The sequence below is a fragment of the Aotus nancymaae genome, unplaced genomic scaffold (assembly GCF_030222135.1).
Source record: "Aotus nancymaae isolate 86718 unplaced genomic scaffold, 86718_ANA_hifiasm-v0.15.2.pri h1tg000102l, whole genome shotgun sequence".
NCBI lineage: Eukaryota > Metazoa > Chordata > Mammalia > Primates > Aotidae > Aotus > Aotus nancymaae.
Genome location: NW_026988517.1, coordinates 605827 through 625924, shown reverse-complemented (window position 1 = coordinate 625924; position 20098 = coordinate 605827). Strand labels below are relative to the sequence as shown.

Genomic DNA, 20098 nt, shown 5'->3' with positions numbered 1-20098 from the left:
TGCTATTTTATAGGACTGAGGCAGAAATTCTATTTAATGAGATGATTTTTATGTGTCCTTTCTGTAAAAGGTGGAAGAAAGACTCATTCAATGAAAGCATTATTTGAGGAGTTGGAAGAAGAGGATTTAGTAAATATAGTACAAGCATGATTACTAAGAAAGAAATAATCAGGTTTCTAGTAATAATGAGTGACTAAATATAGAAGCAGGTCTGGGTATTGTTTTTCTGGGCCAGGCTACAAAATGTCAAAAAGATCAACAAAATAGACCACTAGCCAGATTAATAAAAAAGAAAAGAGAATAATCAAATAGATGCAATAAAAAACGATAAAAGGGATATGACCACAGATTCCATGTTTACTGTGTCATCAATTTTACCGTGTCACTTCCCTGCTCACAAGTTTTCAGTGGTTCCTTACCTATCTCTCAAATGTTGTCCCCAGCTATTCCTATATACAACCCCTGGACTTCAGGCAAGCCCGTCCATTTCTCCTTGCATTCTTGCAGTCATGCTTTAATCATACAACTGTGCTGCCTGAAATAATTTCTCCCTTCCCTTTGTAACTATTCAAGCTCTAGCAGCTGGCACTTAATACATACTAAACCTATTATTGTTGTTGTTTTTACATACAGACATCATCTCATAACTATAGATCTATAGTGTTGGTCCTCATTATACTCAGAGATTGCTTAAGAATATAACCTCCAGGAGTGCAGAAATCTTGCCTTCCTTGATCACTGACTTAGCTCCAGCACAGAGGAAATATGTATTATTTTGGGAATAAATTAATAGTGTGCTCCAGGAAATTCTAACTTTCTTTTTACATTTTACGTTGTGATATTTTCCACATATGCTCGTATGATTCTTTCCCCTCAACAAAAGGATGAAATATTTTCTAACATCCACAATTGTCAGGAAAGAGTATCAGACAGAATACATGTTTGAGATATGAGAGATACTGTAGATCCTCCCCTAAAAAAGCAAACTCTTAGGGAACCCAGTCAAAATGCAGACACATATATAGATGGTAGTAAGTTAATACATATGGAGAAAGTCCAGTTGTTAGTACCTTAAAGACAAGGTCCAGGGGGACCTTGTAATAACTGTTTATGATTATGACAATGAACCCAATATTTCCTCACCTTTACCCCTACATCTCACCTTCATCACTGAGACTCTCAAAAGCCATCTGCATCAGTTCACACATGCCTTGATTTCTTTTTTATTAATCTGGCTAATGGTCTGTCTATGTTGATCTTTTTGAAAAACCAGCTCCTGGATTTACTGATTTTTTTGAAGGTTTTTTTTTTTGTGTCTGTCTCTTTCAGTTCTGCTCTGATCTTAGTTATTTCTTGTCTTCTGGGTTTTGAGTTTTTTTTAATTTGCTCCTCTAGCTCTTTCAATTTTGACAATTTGTATATTCCTTTTTTAGGACCACTGTTCATTTGCTCCTGTTTTTAGGCTCATCATAAATTTTGACTCTTGGACCCATCCCACCGCAGAGAACTAGGCACATGAGAATTGCTACTTGAAGAATTCACTGATCCAAAATCAAGATATTTTCAGTATGGGTCCCACGCTTACTCTTTTACTCACTTCCCAGAAAAGTTGTTTCTGTCTGTTCTCCCAGCTCGCCTAGATTCTCTTTATATATCTTGATTTCAGACGTTAAAATGGTCAAAAGAAAGCTCAGTCTAATAGAAAAAAGTTAGGATTAAGTTTAACAACCATCCCAGTGCCTGAAAGTCCAGGCCACTAATATTGAAATCCTAGTGGCCTTGTTTGGTGGATTAAACAATATTACTCATGTGTGTCTGTTCTCCCCTGCCTTCCTTATTCTCTGTCATTATATTTGTATGCACATGCACGTACGTGTGTGTGTGTGTGTGTGTGTGCATGAGCACATGCAGATAAGTGTACACACAAAAAAAACTTTCACACCTCATATTCTGACCTAGCCTGAGGCTTATGTCAAATCGGTGATTGGAGAGATACAGATTGGCCTCCAGAGAGAATAATTACAGTTTGGCTTCTTGGGCACAAGATGGGATGTGGGGATATCATACTCCCATCTACATGATTAATTGTATTATCAGATTACAAGCAGTCTTAGAAATTATAACTAATGAAACACCTAAAGCTTTAGATTTGTCAGCTGTACAATCTACACAAATAAGAAATGCAGTCTATCAAAAGAGATTAGCATTAGATTATCTGCTGGCCTCAGAAGGAAGAGTCTGTGGTAAATTTAACTGTTGTTTAGAAGCTAACAACAATGGACAGGTAGTTATGGAAGTCACTGCCAAGATGAGAAAGTTATGGCCACATTCCAGTCTGAACCTGGAAAAGGTTGAACTTCAGACTCTCTTTTTGGTTGATGGTTCTCATCCTTTGGACAAATTCAAGACTCTCATAGGGAGCATAGTACTTATGTTAGGTGCTGTCTCGTATTCCTTTGTTTATTGCCACTCCTTTTTAGGAGTATACAGTCAACGGTAGAGGCAGTGGTGACAAAACACACCACATATAATGGCACTAAGTAGATATCGGCCATTACCCACAGAAAAAAGCTTATCTCATGAAAAGGCAGAAGGCTATTAAATTGACAAAAATACTTTATAGGATATTTTCCTTTCCTATCTCTCTCCTTCCTCACCTTCTATGTGACTTACAAGACACAGATGTGTGAGGATGGAGTAAAGAGGCTAAGCCTTAAATATCACTTGTAAAATAACATGCTAGGGTGTAATACATAACTCCTACCGAGGCAAAAGCAAATGGTGCAGGAAAAAACTCTAGTTTTAACTCCGAACTGGCTTACTCATGCTTCTCTCCAAGAGAAAAGCCAAAAATGAGCCCCCGAGGTGGATGGCTGGTTAGCCAATGACGGGTAAGACTCTCTGAAAGATGAGAGCAACCTAAGACAGGCACAGCCACGGGCGGGCCAGCAAAGACTAAAGTCACAGCAAAAGCCAGTCTGCTGCCTGTGTGCCCCCCAGGTGGATGGCTGGTTAGCCAATGACGGGTAAGACTCTCTGAAAGATGAGAGCAACCTAAGACAGGCACAGCCGCGGGGAGGCCAGCAAAGGCTAAAGTCACAGCAAAAGCTGGTCTGCTCCCATGTAGAATATGAGCAGCGTTAGGAGTAAATACACAGGCAAGGTAATTCCCAGATAAGCAAATAACCTGCGAGGAGACTTGGACTCTGCATTCTGTGCATAAAAAAGGATGTAAAAGCTTTCTGATAATAGTATCTAGATTTTAAAAGAAAGCTTTTAAAGGGCGAAAATGTGGAAGGAAACTAAAATGAAATAGAATAGAATCTGGTTTAAATAATAAGCATAGAAGTGGTAGTTAAATAAAAGTAAAAGCAAAGCAGACTGGGAACCCCCCTCTTTACATAGATAAGCGCACCAGAGCACATCTTTAGGTCTGCAACCAGCATATTCCTGCATTTCCTGTTCTTCTGATCTCCATGGATCACCCCCACACGTTTTTACCCCCTACCTCAATTGCAAGGTTATAGAGTCAAATGACCAGGAAGCTGAATTTTGTAAAACATGATTGACTGTCTTTGTCTGAAACCCACTTCCTGTCTCAATTTCCATTCTCAAACAACATATAAGCTGAACTTCCTTCTTTGTTAGGCTCCCCGACCATTTTAGGCATGAGCCTGTTGCCATCCTGCGTGCCCAGGCATCCGAAATAAAGTTCTCTTCTGTCTCAAAAAAAAGAAAAAAGACTAGTAAACTTTTATATACCCAATACATCTAGATTCAACAGTTTTCATTTTGTCGTATTAGTTTTATCTATGTCTGTCTATCTTTTTGACTGAACCATTTAAAAATAACTTGCGGTTGCAATAAAATTTCATTTTTAAACACTTCAGGATGTATATTCTAAGAATGTCAACTTTGGTTTTGAAAGAAATCAAGAGCAAATGTGTTTCACTTAGTGATATAGGTAGGCTGTATTAGACCCTTAGGTTGCCTGATGATCAAATACACTTCTTTCCTCCTACCATATAATACCTTCCATATTCATATTTGATAATTATTGCTTGGAGTGTTCAGATGTATGAACTAGATTCATGCAAATAAAAACACTCTGAGTATAAAAGAGGCCTACTGGATAAGAAGAGAGCTAAGAAAGAGGATGAATGAAAACAGAACAGTGGAGCAGAGAGTGTATTTGCATAGGAGAAATTTAATGATTGGATCAAGTGGTCCTTAGTATGTCTGACCATAGCTGATCATATGGCCTCAAAAATTCAGAAATAGGCCAAGATCATGTTCTGAGATGGACTTTATGGACCACTTCCTTTGTTTTCTTAGGACATCCACATCACTCACTGAAAAAAGCAGTATTTCAGGTTATATATATGCAACATGATTGTGATATTATTTTACTAATAACCTAGTAAACACAGACATATAATTATGAGTTCATGGTAGATATGGGATTTGGGTGAACATATAAGGTCTGTGTCAGTAGAAGGGATTTCAAAATCGCCCTGTGGGCTCTTACTGGGTTACAATTGTGTTGTTAAAGTGCTTTGCAACTTGAAAGAGCTATTGAGAGAATAAAGCTTGTTAATGAGAGATCATTGCAGCTAATGGTTGTTAATGTTGTGACAGTGGAGAACATGGCCTTTTGGGAATGGGTTTCCAGGGACCAATGTATGATGTATATGTTTGAAATAGGGGAAAAAATCCATGAAGTATTCATAGTTGCAGGACAAACTGTGTTAGTTTTAGTATTTTTAGTGTATTCACGTTTGGAATTTGTTTTATGTTTTTTGTTAGAGATGGGTTCTCATTCTATTGCCGAGGCTGGAGTGCAGTGGTATAATCATAGCTCACTACATCCTTGAACTCCTGGGCTCAAGCAATCCTCTCACCTCAGCCTCTTGAGTAGCTGGGACTGCATGCATGAGCCACTGCACCTGGCTAATTAAAAATTCATTATAGAGATAGGTCTCACTATATTACCCAGGCTGGTCTCAAAATCTTGTGCTCAAACAATTCTCCCACCTTGGCTTCCAGCAACCCCAAAAAAACATTCTTATGTCCACACTAAGAATATCAGAATGTGACTTTATTTGGAAAGAGGGTCCTTATGGATATGACTAGTTAGGTTAAGATTGTCATACTAGATTAGAATGGGCTCCTACAGGAAGAGAAGAGGACACACAGATTCATGGAGGTATAGAGAGAATGCCATGTAAAGACATTGGCAGGGATTGCAGTGATGTGCTTATAAGCCAAGAAACACCAAGGATTAATGGCAAACACTGGATATATATAAAGAGAGGTATGGAACAGATTATCCCTCAAAACCTCCAGAGTAAACAAACCTGCTAGCACTTTGATTCTCGGACTTTTAGGATCTAGAATTTTGGGAGAGTAAATTTTTATTGTTTTAAGTTACCTACTTTGTGATTATACATATTTTTATTTAACAAAATTTTTAAAAATTTGTACAAATTTATGAGGTACATGTGAAATTTTATTACATGTATATAATGTATAAGTCATTCAAGGATATTTAGGGTGTCCATCACCTGAGGACAATACAGTTCTGTCAACTATAGTAGCCATATTCTGCTATCAAGCATTAAATTTATTCCTTCCATTTAACTATATGTCTGTACACCTTAACCCAATTCTCATCTTCCCCTTTTCTCTCATGTACCTGTCCCAATATCTGTTATCTCTTTCCACTCTCTACCTCCCCTGATGTGACGAAATGTTTTAGCTCCGACTTGTGAGAACCTGTGATACTTGTATTTTTTCTTGTTTTCTTGAGATGGAGTCTTGCTCTGTCGCCAGGCTGGAGCACAGTGGCTCAGTCTTGGCTCACTGCAACCTCTCCCTCCCGGGTTCAAGCAATTCTTCCACCTTACCCACCTGAGTAGCTGGGACTAGAGATGCGTGCCAAACACCCAGCTAATTTTTATATTTTTAGTAGAGATGTGACTTTTTACACTTGTCTTCAAGTCTGATGAGGTCACGTTTTAATTGTTTGAATAGCTTTCAAGATAGCACTTGATACCTTCTTTGCAGGCATGTATAAAGCAGACAGAAATGATTCCCTTTGTCAGGAGGGCCATGCGGGGGCCATGGGCAGTGCTCGCTGCGCCGGGCGCCAATTGATGTGAGCAGCCCGGCCGGCCATGCCGCGGCTCGCGGACACCGGCGGCACGGGCGCCCGGCACGAACCAACAGTATTTTTTATTAAGAGTATAAAATGCTGAAGTTAATTTGGCTCTCTTTAAGTCTGTTCTTGGTGTATAGGAATGCTTGTGATTTTTGCACATTGATTTTGTATCCTGAGACTTTGCTGAAGTTGCTTATCAGTTTCAGGAGATTTTGGACTGATTCGATGGGGTCTTCTAGATATTCAGTCATGTCGTCTGCAAGTAGAGACAGTTTGACTTCCTCCTTTCCTAATTGAATACCCTTTATTTCTTTTTCTTGCCTGATTGCTCTGGCTAGAACTTCCAGTACTATATTGAATAGGAGTGGTGTGAGAGGGCATCCTTGTCTAGTGCCAGATTTCAAAGGGAATGCTTCCAGTTTTTGCCCATTCAGTATATTTAACAGGACAAAGTTTTAGAAATTACTTAAAAGATGGATGAACCCTATAATTCTAATTAAAAAGTGTCTTTGAATATAATTAATTTGAAATAGTTCAGTGAAGATTACCCAAATTGTGATACTGGATTTTGAACAAATTTTAAACATAAATCTAGAACAATGTTGAAATCTACCTCTAAACTTTAAAAACATTTAAAATCATATATTATGGGGTTCAAAAAGAGGAAGAACGCAGATACAACTCTGATCAATTAGGTATCTTGCCAGATCAGTCACCTTAACACATATTTTGATCTATTTGTTGCAAAGTCATGTGTACTTCTGAATTGAGCAGTGTTATATTTCTGTTATTTTCTGTAGTTCATCTAAGCTTTCTTTTTACCTTAGAATCACATCAAATGGATAATCAAGAGAATGTCCTCATCAGAATATTAAAAATAATATATTCTCCAAAAACATGTTACGGTATAGATTTTTGGACAGGACTAAACTCAAAAGGTCATTGAGACCCAGACCATCATTTGAGGGTTTGGAGCCAGCAACAAGAGATGTTAACCATGCTGATAGCAGAGATTATGGGCTAATTGTAAGGGTGATATTTAAAATATATAAATTATCTTGTTAAGGTTGGGTAAGTTGGTTATATAGCTTACCAAAAGGTCACCTAGCTACTAAGAGTCAGGATTCAAACCTAAGCATTCTGAATCTCTGTGGATCTTTTTTTCTTCCGTGGAAACCAATTGTTTTTAATAATCAGTTTACATTTTTCTTAACGGTTTCATTTTCTCTTTTCTTTGAGATTCTAATTAATCTAGTATTTCCCCTATTATCTGCTTTCCTACAGTTGAGATTCACAGCTGTGCCTGGTAATTATTTCCCTCATTCTGTAAACATCACCAGGCTTGAGAATGAATTCATTCTTTTCTGACTGACTAAGATAAATTATTGGGCCATATTTGTGAAGCTATCTCCCCTTTCTTGTCACTAACTGTCATGTTTCTCACTTACCTCACACAGTGGCTTTTCCTCCCAAAATGAAGAGGCTGTTTCAGACATGGCTTTTTTTATGGCCATGTCAAGCTCAGCAACAGCTCTTTTAACATGTGTCTCCTTAGATTCTATTACCTGATTTGAGGTTGCTTCAGTACTTTCAATATTTGCACTGGCTGTGGTCTGACAACAGTTAAATAGTGACAAAAGCTTTTTCAGTCTGCTAGTGCTTCGTGTTGACTTAGGAGAAGCTTTGTTTTCTTCTGGCTTCTTGACTTCTTTTACTTGATCTTTAAATACTTTGAAGCCTTCTTCTGCCACAGTCTCTCTTAAAACAACTTCATCTTCATCAGAATCGAGTTCTTCATTTATGTAATTTTTCAAATCCACTCGATCAATATCATGAGCCACTAATTGAACAATAAGATCTTTGCTTTGCACATCTTTTAAGAGCTCCACCCTTGTAATATCAGGCTTTCTTATATTCTGAAATGAATTTCTGCCAACAGCCTGAAAATAAAGGTATAGCAAATATTAAAAACAAATGTCTAAATCACTTTTCCTGTAGTTTGATTATAATGTAGCTATTTTCTTGTGATTTCTAATTTTGATTTCAGTAATATCTTCAATTATCAATTATATATTAGCAATATTTTTAAAAGAAATAAAGTCAAATAAAAAAAATTTGTTGGCATGCATCACTTTTTTACATTTATATACATTAATCTAATCTAACTTACTCCAAAAGTCAGAGCAAGATCTAACATAATTAAATGACGACTTCTTTGTCATTTATCTTGAATGTTTTGTGACAGAAGGAGACAGGGTAACCTATTTTCCAAAAATCCTAGGTAAGGAATTATAGAAAAATCTAAATATACATTCTTTTCTTTCTTTCTTTTTTTTTTTTAGATAGAGTCTCTCCCTGTTACCCAGGCTGGAGTGCAGTGATGCAGTCTCGGCTCACTGCAACCTCTGACTCCCACGCTCCAGTGATTCTCCTATCTTGGCCTCCCGAGTAGCTAGGACTACAGGAGTGCCACTATGTCTGGCTAATTTTTGTGTTTTTTTGTAGAGACAGGGTTTCATCACATTGGCCAAGCTGGTCTTTCTTTCTCTTCTCTGCTGTGCCCTTTGTTGAAGATAGATAATATTGGTAGCCAGACTGGGGCAAATAACATGCCTTAACTGAGTTGCCCGTGTCTGCTGCTTTATTGTTTTGTTTTTAGGATGGCTTTTCCTTCCTTGAACAGGACAGTGGTATGTTAGTTTAAATATTCCTTTCTTGCACTCTGTGGTTATAAATGACTCAAGTAAAGAAAGCTTGTAACTAAGAGTAAGATTTGTGGCAGATAATTCTATAGATAATTAACTGAGTTTAGTTAATGTTATTTTAGTCTGTTCACTTAATTTTTTTCCCAGGCAATAATTTATATATGAATGAAGACTACCAAGTATATGCTAATATAACGATGAGAACCCAGATTAAAAATAAAATTTCAGAGTTGGAAGAGACCATCATTTCTTCCAAAAAAGCAAGAGTAAAGAAGATTAAAGAAGTTTTAGACCATGATAAACTAAGAATTTTGGTGTGTGTTAGGTCACTCTTGCACTGCTATAATTACCTGAGACTGGGTAATTTATTAGAAAACACATTTAATTGTCTCTCAGTTCTGCAGGTTTTACAGAAAACATAGTGGCATCAGCTTCTAAGAAAGCCACAGGAAGCTTCCAATCATGGCAGAAGGCAAAAGGGGAGCAGGCACGTCACATGGAGATAGCAGGGGCAACCGAGAGTTGGGGGCAGTTGCCACACAATTTTCAATGACCAAGTAGCGTGAGAACTCACTCACTATCATGAAGACAGCATTAAACCATGAGAGATCCGTCCCTCTGACACAAACATCTCCCACCCAGGTCATTATATTCTGCGTTATAATATTCAGTTCTTCAGAAGTTACTATTTCTTGCAAGCAATTTTGCAGTGAGTTCTGCTGCATATTTGTGTTAACAGGACAAGAAAACACACTCGAGTCTGTAGCCTGAGCCTGAGGTCCTGATTTGTAGAGATAGCTTGATCTCTTGGTTGGTTTTCCATTACAATTAGCATTTGTCCCCTCTTCTTTTGAAGGATCCAAAAATGCTGGTGAAAATCTGCATTAATTTCTTGTGGGTGACACCTGGGCTGAAATAATTGAACCTTGGCCTGAAATGTTACTCCTCTATCATCGACAATACTTGAGTGTTTAGATATCCCGTCTCTCTTTTGATTTATACCATTATCCTGTTCCTTTGCCTGAACAGCAGAAGTTGAGGTTTTTTCCATAAAATTCTCTGGACTATTTTGATTCTGATGAGTAGCAGCTGCTGTATTTCCAGATATTTCTTCATATGTATTCTGGTCTCCAGCAGGATAAACTGATATGATATCTTCAGAAGTCTTCCTTCTATTCTTTAGAGAAGATTCACCATGTGTTCCATCTTGACCTTTGTACTTCAATGTATTTCCCCCATATCTTTTCCTTTAAAGCCATTATCTTGCATTTGTGGTAAATGATGGGCCATTTTTTTCGCTAGAAGGTGTTGTTTCTACCTGTCACTCTCTTCTCTGTTTCTGACGAGATCGGGCGCGTTCAGGGTGGTATGGCCGTAGACTCTTCTCTGTTTCTGTGCCGTTCTTGTCTGGCAGGAGACCCTCGGGCCCCCCTCTCACCCCACCCAGGTCCCAGCCACGTAGAGAGTACTCTCGGCTTCTCCACTTAAAAGGCCCCTCTTCCTTTTCTGCCCAGCAACAGGCCTGACCCGTCAGCTCTCCAGCAGCTTCCCGCCCAACTAACTCCTGCCCAGCAAACTTTCGCGCGACATCCCACCTACCCAATCGCCACCCGACACGCCAGCTTTCCCACTCCCCCAGTCACTCTACCTTTATAAAAGCCGCAGAACAAAGAAAGCTGGTGCGAGACTGCTGACTCTTCCCCCGGCACGAGTCCAGTGCCTGAACTCCTCTTTCATCTGGTCGAACTCAGTCGCGCCTTGGGGTCCAAGTTATGAGGGTCCGGGCGGGTCAGACAGTTCTTCTATCCTCTCTTCCCTTTTAACATCTTCTACCATCTTTGTCAGAAGTACCATCTCTTTTGTCTTCCATTCCTCTTCAGTTTTTCTACGAAGAGCAAGTTTTCTTCTTGATCTCTTGGTTGGTTTTCTTGCAAGCAATTTTGCGGTGAGTTCTGTTGCGTATTTGTGTTAACAGGAGAAGAAAAAATACACCCGGGTCTGTAGCCTGAGGCTGAGGTCCTGATTTGTAGAGATAGCTTGATCTCTTGGTTGGTTTTCCATTACAATTAGCATTTGTCCCCTCTTCTTTTGAAGGATCCAAAAATGCCGGTGAAAGTCTGCATTAATTTCTTGTGGGTGACACCTGGGCTGAAATAATTGAACCTTGGCCTGAAATGTTACTCCTCTATCATCGACAGTACTTGAGTGTTTAGATATCCCGTCTCTCTTTTGATTTATACCATTATCCTGTTCCTTTGCCTGAACAGCAGAAGTTGAGGTTTTTTCCATAAAATTCTCTGGACTATTTTGATTCTGATGAGCAGCAGCTGCTGTATTTCCAGATATCTCTTCATATGTATTCTGGTCTCCAGCAGGATAAACTAATGGTTGGTTTTCTTGCAAGCAATTTTGCGGTGAGTTCTGTTGCGTATTTGTGTTAACAGGAGAAGAAAAAATACACCCGGGTCTGTAGCCTGAGCCTGAGGTCCTGATTTGTAGAGATAGCTTGATCTCTTGGTTGGTTTTCCATTACAATTAGCATTTGTCCCCTCTTCTTTTGAAGGATCCAAAAATGCTGGTGAAAGTCTGCATTAATTTCTTGTGGGTGACACCTGGGCTGAAATAATTGAACCTTGGCCTGAAATGTTACTCCTCTATCATCGACAATACTTGAGTGTTTAGATATCCCGTCTCTCTTTTGATTTATACCATTATCCTGTTCCTTTGCCTGAACAGCAGAAGTTGAGGTTTTTTCCATAAAATTCTCTGGACTATTTTGATTCTGATGAGCAGCAGCTGCTGTATTTCCAGATATCTCTTCATATGTATTCTGGTCTCCAGCAGGATAAACTAATATGATATCTTCAGAAGTCTTCCTTCTATTCTTTAGAGAAGATTCACCATGTGTTCCATCTTGACCTTTGTACTTCAATGTATTTCCCCCCGTATCGTTTCTTTTAACGCCATTATCTTGCATTTGTGGTAAATGATGGGCCATTTTTTTCGCTAGAAGGTGTTGTTTCTACCTGTCACTCTCAGAGCTCTGTTTCTGTGCTGTTGTTCTTGTCTGGCAGGAGACCCTCGGGCCCCCCTCTCACCCCACCCAGGTCCCAGCCACGTAGAGAGTACTCTCGGCTTCTCCACTTAAAAGGCCCCTCTTCCTTTTCTGCCCAGCAACAGGCCTGACCCGTCAGCTCTCCAGCAGCTTCCCGCCCAACTAATTCCTGCCCAGCAAACTTCCCACGCGACATCCCACCTGCCCAATCGCCACCCGACACGCCAGCTTTCCCACTCCCCCAGTCACTCTACCTCTATAAAAGCCGCAGAACAAAGAAAGCCAGTGCGAGACTGCTGACTCTTCCCTCTGCACGACCAGTCCGCCCGGAGACTCTCCAATAAAGCCTGAACTCCTCTTTCATCTGGTCGAACTCGGTCACGCCTTGGGGTCCAAGTTATGAGGGTCCGGGCGGGTCAGACAGTTCTTCTATCCTCTCTTCCCTTTTAACATCTTCTACCATCTTTGTCAGAAGTACCATCTCTTTTGTCTTCCATTCCTCTTCTGTTTTTCTACGAAGAGTAAGTTTTCTTTTTGTGTATTCCCGTTGTTGTCTTTCTTCTCTATTCATCATCTATAGGCGTTGTTCTGCTGTGCATTCAAAATGTTCTAGTTTTCTACCTATCATACCCAAATAACTGTGCCTTATTAACCGTTCCTGGTGCTTGATAGATTCAGTGCCCTCCTTTAACAACCAGTTCTGGACTTGGGCAACATCAGAATATTGAGGGATTTGATTGTTTTCTGGTATGTTACGTAGTTGTTTTGCAAGTATTTTCTATTTAAGAAATGTGTATATTACCTATATATAATGTTTTTTACAATTACCAGAAATAAAATCATATAAATTCCTATATTTTATAAATGCTTAATTCTGTTTAATTGCATTTACGTCTATTTTGAATCCATTAAAGACACAGACACGTAAAACAAAATTTGGATCACTCCATTGTAGAGACCCCAAATGTCTCCACCATAAAGGAGTTTGGGCCCAGACACAGTTCTCCCCTTCTGGACGCAGTCGAGCTAAGGGAAAGAAGGAAGTGCAAGAAGTTTGATTTTGCAGAAGTTTATGTCTGGTTTACTGATCTAACAGTTTGGCTGGGTAAAGGCTGTGTGGTTTTACCGCGCATTGTATTTCTTGAAGTTTCTGTTCTGGGCTAGTTTTTATGACTCTTACCAGGTACTCACTGAAGCTTGTAACTATTCATATGACATTTGAAATTGTTACCTTTAAGATTTATACCTTGGTTTGACCGTTGTAAAATGTGATCTTGTTTCTCTGTTTTTGATTATCGGATAAGTAGAAAAGGTCACCTGTTTGTTTTATGACTTCTTGATCAACCTTTATGACAGTTGATTGTATGCTTCTCCTTTTTCTAGTTTTGTCTTAAACCTCAGGCTTGCGATGTTGTAACTTTCCCTTCTCCTTTGTTGTAGTAACCTCACTAAGATACTTGACGTCAGCCACTGCAGGCTAAAGGGTATATAATGAGACCCTGTGCACAAAATTAATTGCTGACTTGGGCAGTCCTCGTCAGTCCTCCAGACCCCATTCTGTTCTATCTCTCTTTTCCATGCAGTCTCTCTTCCAGGTATTGGGACCATCTTGCTGGTCAAGAGACCCCTGGTAGACATGCCGATTTCACGGACCACAACATCTGGCGACCACGATGTGTGGCCTGGACACGGGATATCAAAGTGATGCTCAATTCAATTATGTGGTGCCGGTGTTCAATAAGCGAGTTTTTGGTTAATTTTTAATCTTGTATATGTAAGTTTTGGTTTTTAATTCAAGTCTTCAATCTGGAGTAAAAACATGGGGAATATTGAGTCAAAGGAACATAACATATTTATTCAGTTGTTACAGTCTATGATTAAGTCTCATGGTCATAATGTTAAACAGAAAACTGGAGGAATTTGTGCACATTATTCATGAAATTTGTCCGTGGGTACCTGAGGGTGGATTTCTAGATGAAGCCGCTTGGCTTGTCATTGATAAAAAGATTGATCAGTTTTGTTTCTATACTAAGTCTTTACCTCAGTCTGAAATTTTACTTTCTGTTTGGAGTAAACTCCAGGGTTGCGTTTGTCCTTCTCAGACTTCTCTCCCTTCTGTGCCACCTTATACTTCTACCACATCCATTTCACATTCTGCTCCTGCCTTATCTCCTACTGTGTTACATTTGTATGCCGAGAGCCTCATCCAGCGCAGCAAGATGACGCTTCTGACCAACGCTCTCTCAGCTCCCACAGTGAGTGCCAACATACAGATGATTTGTCTCCCTTAACAGAAGTCATTGTTCAACAGCCTGTAACCAAGACTGCCACTCAGTGGGTCCCTGGTCCGTTTACATTTACTTCGCCTCCTGATCTTGCTCGTCAGTTTCAGGATTTACTTTCACTGTGCTCCCGTGCTATCTCTAATCATCAGTGCTTTCCTGTAGTACAAGGAAATGAAATGGGTGCGGGAAGCTATTCTACTGGGAGTGTGCCTATAACTTAACAAGCCACAGATGCTGTTTCAATGACTCCCCTAACTCATGCTTTATTGTTTAATCAGAAAGAATTTGCTAATGTAAATAGTATATTCCCTTCACTTTTCCCTATTATAGAAGTTCAAAATGCTCAGGGACAAATAGTCTGTAAATATCAGTCTATCCCACCTGAAACTTTGAAAGAATTAAGAGAGACTGTTGCTCAATATGGCCCTACTGCCCCTTATACTATTTCTTTATTAGAAGATTTGGCTAAAAAAGCCTTACCCCCGCATGATTGGGGCCACCTTACAAAAGCTTGTCTCTCAGGTGGAGATTATCTCCTTTGGAGAACTAATTATGATAATCGTGCTTTAATCAGGCACAAAGAAATCATACTCATCAAATGCCAGTTTCTTTTAATATACTTACTGGGAAGGGTCAGTTTGAAGATCTTCATTTACAAGCACAACTCCTCGAAATAGCCTATGGGCAGATTAACACGTTAGCCTTGCAGGCTTGGAGGCAGCTCCCGGCAACCAGGGTTAAAATGGAGTAGTTGGCAAAAATTAAGCAGGAACCTGATGAGCCATATCAAGATTTTGTGTCCCACCTTATACAGGCAGTAGGCAGGTTGGTTCAGGATGGAAAGGCTGGCACTTTGTTAGTTAAACAATTGGCATTTGAAAATGTTAATCCAGCCTGTCAAGCAGCCATTCGGCCATGGAAGAAAAAACGCACTCTTGCTGATTACATTCATTTGTGTGCCGATATAGGGTCTGCCTATCAGCAGGGGCTGGCTATGTCCACAGCTCAAGCCGGTATGTCTGTAACTGCTTATGTTAAAGATCAAATGAGCAATGCTCACTATCAGCGCAGCAACCAAAAATGTTTTCAATGTGGTAATACCTCCAAAATGGAAATTTATTGTTATTGATTTTAAACACTGCTTTTTTATCATACCTCTTGCCCCACAAGACTGTAAAAGGTCTGCTTTTAGTATTCCATCTACTAATTATGAACAACCTTGGGATAGATATGTATGGGTAGTGTTGCCTCAGGGCATGGCTAACTGCCCTACCCTTTGTCAGACTTTTGTTGCAAAGGCTATTCTTCCAGTCTGACAACAATATCCTGACATTCTTCTTATTCACTATATGGATGATATTTTAATTGCTACTTCGACTGATGTTCTTCTGCCGTCCCCTTTTGTGCAATTGCAGAAATGTTTGACTAGTGTTGGCCTTGTGGTTGCTCCAGAGAAAATCCAATCTTCTGTTCTTTATCACTATTTAGGATGAGTAACTGAGTCACAAAAAATATCTTATGAAATTCCAAAATTAAATACCTCTCAATTAAAAACTCTCAATGATTTTCAAAAATTTTTAGGTGATTTACATTGGATCAGACCTAGTCTCAAACTTACCACCGGAGACTTAAAACCCTTATTTGATATTTTAAAGGGACCTTCCAACCCTGCTTCCCCATGCCAGCTTACTCCTGAAGCCATACAAACACTCCAGATTGTTCAAAAAGCCTTGGCAGAACAAAAATTAAATTGAATTCAAGACAAGACACACTGGAACTTTTGTGTGCTACGTACACAGTACACACCCACAGGTGTTTTCAGCAGCAGGGGATATTAAAATGGCTACACCTCCCTGCTAGTCATGGAAAGGTAGTAACTCCTTATTATGATTTAGTTGCAGCTTTGGTTGCTAAATGCAGGACTCGTTCCCTTACTCTGTTTGGATACGAGCCTCCAAAAATTGTTCCTTATTCAGGCCCTCAACAAACTTGGCTTTGGCAATTCTCAAAAACTTGGCAAATTACTTTTACTGGATTTCCCAGAAACATTAGTTGTCATCTTCCCAGTGATAAAAGTTTGCAATTTTATACTCTTAATTTGCTCATTTTTCCTCAGATCTTTGTCAAGACACCTTTAACACAAGCACACCTGGCTTTCACGGATGAATCTTCATCTGACATTGCTGCTGGCTCAGTTAATAACCTTTTTCTTTTCAGACTCAGGAAACCTCAGCCCAATGAGTTTAACTCCTTGCAGTGCAATTTATCTCATTGGAATGTTCCTCTTAACATTTACTCTTATAGCCAATACATTGTTCAACTTGTTCAGCACTTAGAGACTGCTCCCTTGTGCTCAACTGATTCCTCCTCTATCATTCACCTTTTAATCCCTCTGCAGGAATCTCTTCAACAGCACTCTCATCCCTTTTTTATAGGTCACATTCGAGCTCATTCTAATCTGCCAGGACCTCTTAGTGAAGGAAATCAACAGGCTGATCTTCTTGCTCATTCTATTTTTTCCAGTGTTAACTCCTCTTCAACAGGCACAGGCATCTCATGCTTTGCATCATCAAAATGCTCACAGTCTTCATTTACAATTTAAAATTACTCGAGAACAGGCTTGACAAATTGTTAAACAATGCCCTGCATGTCTTCCTCACTTGCCAGTTCCTTTTCATTATGGAGTTAATCCTTGAAGACTACCGAGTGGCCATGTATATCAAATGGATGTCACTCATTTTACACTTTTTGGTAAATTTCAATATATTCATGTAACTATTGATACTTTTTCTCATTTTTTAGTGGCTTCTGCTCATAAAGGTGAAGCTGTTAAAGGTGTTATATCCCATTGCTTATTGATCTTTTCTATTTCAGACCCTCCTAAAATCCTTAAAACAAATAATGCTCCTGCTTACACCAGCAAACGATTTAATCATTTTTGCTTTCAGTTTCATATTCAACATCATACAGGTATACCCTACAATCCACAAAAACAAGAAATTGTAGAACGTGCTCTTGCAACTTTAAAATTAACTTTTCAAGAAATAAAACAGGGTGAGTCAGGAGCTGATTTACATAAGACTCCTCATACTTGGCTTAGACATGCTCTATATATTTTAAATTTTTTGACTTTTGATCCAGAAAGACATTCTGCTGCTGAGCGTTTTTGGCATTCTAGTCCCAGAGCACAAGCTGAGGTGCTGTGGAAGGATGTCTTAACTAACAAGTGGAATGGACCTGATCCCGTCCTAATATGGGGACGAGGACATGTTTGTGTTTTCCCTAGATCTGCTGAAAGCCTGTTGTGGGTACCGGAGCGGTTGGTGAAACATGAACCTCCTGTCAATGGGAAAAACCAGAACCTTGATCCCGAGCTTCAGACGGCTGCGTCTAACACCACCACCTCCACCTCGACACCGCCGAAGAAAGTGTCACAGAACACCCAATGTCTTCCCTTGCCTACCTGGGGCCAGATGAAGCATTTTTGCATTGAAACATCCCAACTTGTGAACTCAAAGGTAATTTCAAAAACTCCGACTATAATGTTCATAGCCATGTTGGCTATTTTGACCTACAAATCATTTATAAACAGGCTTGTGTAGCCTCTCCTTATGCTATTCTATTTGGGAATACATCTATAGATGAGAGAAGTGGACATTATTTTATAACTTGTCCCAACTGTGTTCTTACTAACTGTATTGATTCAACTGTATTTCCTACTTCTGTTATTATGATTGTACATCAAGCTCCTTATGTTATGCTTCCCATTAACATCTCTGGTTATTGGTATGATGAACACAGCATGCACATCCTCCATCAAATTTGGGACCTCATTGTCCATCCCAAACGTTTTATTGGTCTTCTCATTGCTAGTATTTTGGCTATTATTTCTATTGTAGCTACTGCTGCTACAGCTGCAGTTAGTCTAGCTCACAGTGTTCAAACTGCTACCTATGTTAACCATTTGGCTCAAAATATTTCTGTTTCCATAGGTACTCAAATTGATATTGTTAAAAAATTAGAAATCAAACTTAATGCTTTGAAGCAAACTGTTACCGTTTTGGGAGATAAAGTGTACAATATGCAATCTCGCCTGCTACTACACTGCCATGTTGATTTTAAATATATCTGTGTTACCAATACACCTTATAATGACACTGAATGGTGTTCGCCTTTAGTCAAGGCCGACTTACAAGCTATTTGGAGTCATAATAACTTGTCCCTTGATGTTCTCAAGCTTCAACAACAAATTCATGCTATTGATTTTTCATGCCAGGATCTTCCGTGGGATGACACTATCGCCTGTGATATTGTTAATACTTTGTTTTCCTGGAACCGTGGTTTCCACCTGCCATCTTTTTCCACCATTCTGGCCATTGCTTGCTGTGTCCTTCTGCTTGTCATCCTTCTGCCCTTTCTCTTTCGCCCTGTGTTCTCCTCCCTCCAGCGTATGCAGCTCAAAATATTTGAGCTTCATTTAAAAAATAAATCAGGGGTAGATGTGGGGATTGCTCGAGCGTAGAGACCCCTAAGGGTCTCCGCCATAATGGAGTTTGAGCCCAGACACATTTCTCCCCTCCTGGATGCAGTCGAGCTAAGGGAAAGAAGGAAGTGCAAGAAGTTTGATATTGCAGAAGTTTATTTTTGGTTCACTGATCTAACAGTTTGGCTGGGTGAAGGCTGTGTGGTTTCACCACGCATTGTATTTCTTGAAGTTTCTGTTCTGGGCTAGTTTTTATGACTCTTACCAGGTACTCACTGAAGCTTGTGACTATTCATATGACATTTGAAATTGTTACCTTTAAGATTTATACCTTGGTTTTACCGTTGTAAAATGTGATCTTGTTTCTGTGTATTTGATTATCGGATAAGTAGAAAAGGTCACCTGTTTGTTTTATGACTTCTTGATCAATCTTTATGACAGTTGATTGTATGCTTCTCCTTTTACTAGTTTTTACTTGAACCCCAGGCTTGCGATGTTGTAACTTTCTTTTCTCCTTTGTTGTAGTAACCTCACTAAGTAACCTGACATCAGCCACTGCAGGCTAAATGGTATATAATGAGACCCTGTGAACAAAATAAATTGCTGACTTGGGCAATCCTCGTCAGTCCTCCAGACCCCATACTGTTCTATCTCTCTTTTCTTGCATGCACTCTCTCTTCCAGGTATTGGGACCCTCTTGCTGGTCAAGAGAACCCCGGCAGACGTGCCGATCTCACGGACCACAACAAGTTTGGTGTTTTTCTTCTGCTGGATGGCAGAAGGTTTTCTTCTTGTTCTTCAGGCTCTGGAGCGGCTGGGTCTCACTGGTCCTCATCTGAACTGCCACTGCTGGTGCTGGGGCTCTCATCATCAGACCTTTGCCTATCACTGGACATCTTGGTGAAGTTTTCTCTTGGAAAATTTCTGCAAAGCTCCCAATGCCACCAAGGTTCCTCGCTCAATTTTTACATCACGGGCCGACATTTTGTCCAAAATAACGAAAAAAATTAAAAACCCAAGGGAAAAACAAAGCCCCAATAAGTGCAACAAATTCCCACGCCTGTGAACGCAAGCCGCAGCTGGCGGCAGCAGCCACACAGCTCTGCGGCTCTTTGTCGGGAGGGCCGTGCGGGGGCCGTGGCAAGCACTCATTGTGCCGGGTGCCAAGTGATGCAAAGAGCCCGGCCGGCCCAACCGCAGCTCACAGACACCGGCAGTGAGGGCACCCAGCGCAAACCATCAGTATTTTTTATTTAGAGTATAAAATGCTGAAGTTAATTTGGCTCTCTTTAAGTCTGTTCTTGGTGTATAGGAATGCTTGTGATTTTTGCACATTGATTTTGTATCCTGAGACTTTGCTGAAGTTGCTTATCAGTTTCAGGAGATTTTGGGCTGAGACGATGGGGTCTT

At 39.8% G+C, this 20098-nt stretch overlaps 2 long non-coding RNA genes across 3 annotated transcripts in view; both read left to right on the top strand.

Annotated features, from left to right (window-relative positions):
* LOC135272030 (uncharacterized) overlaps positions 1–1818 on the top strand; it is a 41980-nt gene extending 40162 nt beyond the window's left edge. Inside the window, exon 7 of the long non-coding RNA XR_010340137.1 lies at positions 1434–1818. This is a non-coding gene — a long non-coding RNA (uncharacterized LOC135272030). The remainder of the gene's footprint in view (positions 1–1433) is intronic.
* An 8849-nt stretch (positions 1819–10667) lies between these two features.
* Positions 10668–20098, top strand: part of LOC135272028 (uncharacterized) — a 30610-nt gene continuing 21179 nt past the window's right edge. For both annotated transcript variants that reach the window (XR_010340135.1, XR_010340136.1), the window contains exon 1: positions 10668–17723. This is a non-coding gene — a long non-coding RNA (uncharacterized LOC135272028). The remainder of the gene's footprint in view (positions 17724–20098) is intronic.